Here is a 1,474-nt window from a genome sequence, read left to right on the forward strand (position 1 = left end):
CGCAGCGCCGTTGTAGTGTCCGCAGATCAAATCCACTGTCACCGCCGCCCCGCCCACAGCCCCGCACCATCGCACGGCCCGCCGCCACCACCCGCATCTCCGCACCTTGTTTGGGTCATCGTCGCCGCCGCCGCCCGCATCACCGCATCGACCGCCGCCACCCGCGGCCCCGCACCACCGCACCGACCACCGCCGCCGGCTCGGCGCACGACATGCTGCCGAAGAAGCTCCCGAAGAGCAAGACAGGGTTCTTCAGCGTGTGGGCGAAGCCATCCGACCACTTCAGCGTGGAGTTCTTCGATGCCGACCGCTGCTTCTAGCTCGGCACCTTCCCCACCGTCGATGAGGCCGCACGTGCCTACGACGTGGCGGTGTGGCGTGCCGAATGGCCCAAGACGGACCTTAACTTCCCTGAGATCGGGACCCGGGCGGATACGGAGATGCTTGTGCCGCAGGGCATTCGGAAGAAGGCGAAGAAGAGGCTGACCATTGTCGTTGGTCCCAGGATAGTGATGGAGGGGCGATGGTGAGGTTCGCGTGGGAGAATCTGGAGTATGTTCTGGACGAGCAGGAGTACTTCTGGAAGAGGAGAAGGAGAAGGAGGAGGACGAGGAGGAGGAGGAGGAGGAGGAGGTGAACTAGGCCGACCCCTCGACGATGATCCCTGTCGAGTTCTCGGAGAAGGACTGGGGTGACTCAGGGGAGGAGGATGAGGGGCGCGATGACCCAGACAAAGATGAGTTCTGGGAGCAGTTCAAGTGCTCCGATGATGATGAGTAGTTTTATCTTCGGTGTAATTCAAGTAGTAGTTCAAACTAGTAATAGTAGTAACTTGATGAATGAAGTAATTCGAATTAGTTGAAGTAGTCGTTTAATTTATGTTTTTAATTAGAACTATGTTTAATTGTTATGTTTGAAATGAAGTAGTAATTGAATTTGCTATGTTTGAATTTATATGTTTCAGATGAAGTATTAGTTGAAGTTGAAGTATCGTTTTACATCTTCATTTGAATCTTCTGTTGGAGTTGTTATTGTTTTACATCTCCAATATACATCATCTGTTGGAGTTGTCTCTTTTTTGGAGATGTAAAAAGCATCTTTTGAAGATGTAAATTTTTTGCATCTCCTATTTTACACCTCCAAATTTGCATCTTCTATTGAAGATGCTCTAAGAATGAAAAAGAATGCCAAAAACAGACTAAGAGCAACTCTGGCAAGTCACGTAATAACTATCGATTCAATGATTTTAGGTTCAAATGTCAATCTAAAACAGTCGTCATATGGATATCGATCGGCATAAATTATGATGGTCCCTCCTAAACGACTCTGTAGCCTTCATATTTAGAGGCTAGGGAAGCCAATATGGAGTGTCATGATCGGTTTTTGAAGCGAGGCGCATCCCGTACACACATGTACGTGTGCTGATTTATCACCGGCTAGTGGGGCGATGTGACCGGTAACCACCAAACCATTA

This window comes from Triticum dicoccoides, chromosome 6B (genome assembly GCF_002162155.2).
Source record: "Triticum dicoccoides isolate Atlit2015 ecotype Zavitan chromosome 6B, WEW_v2.0, whole genome shotgun sequence".
NCBI lineage: Eukaryota > Viridiplantae > Streptophyta > Magnoliopsida > Poales > Poaceae > Triticum > Triticum dicoccoides.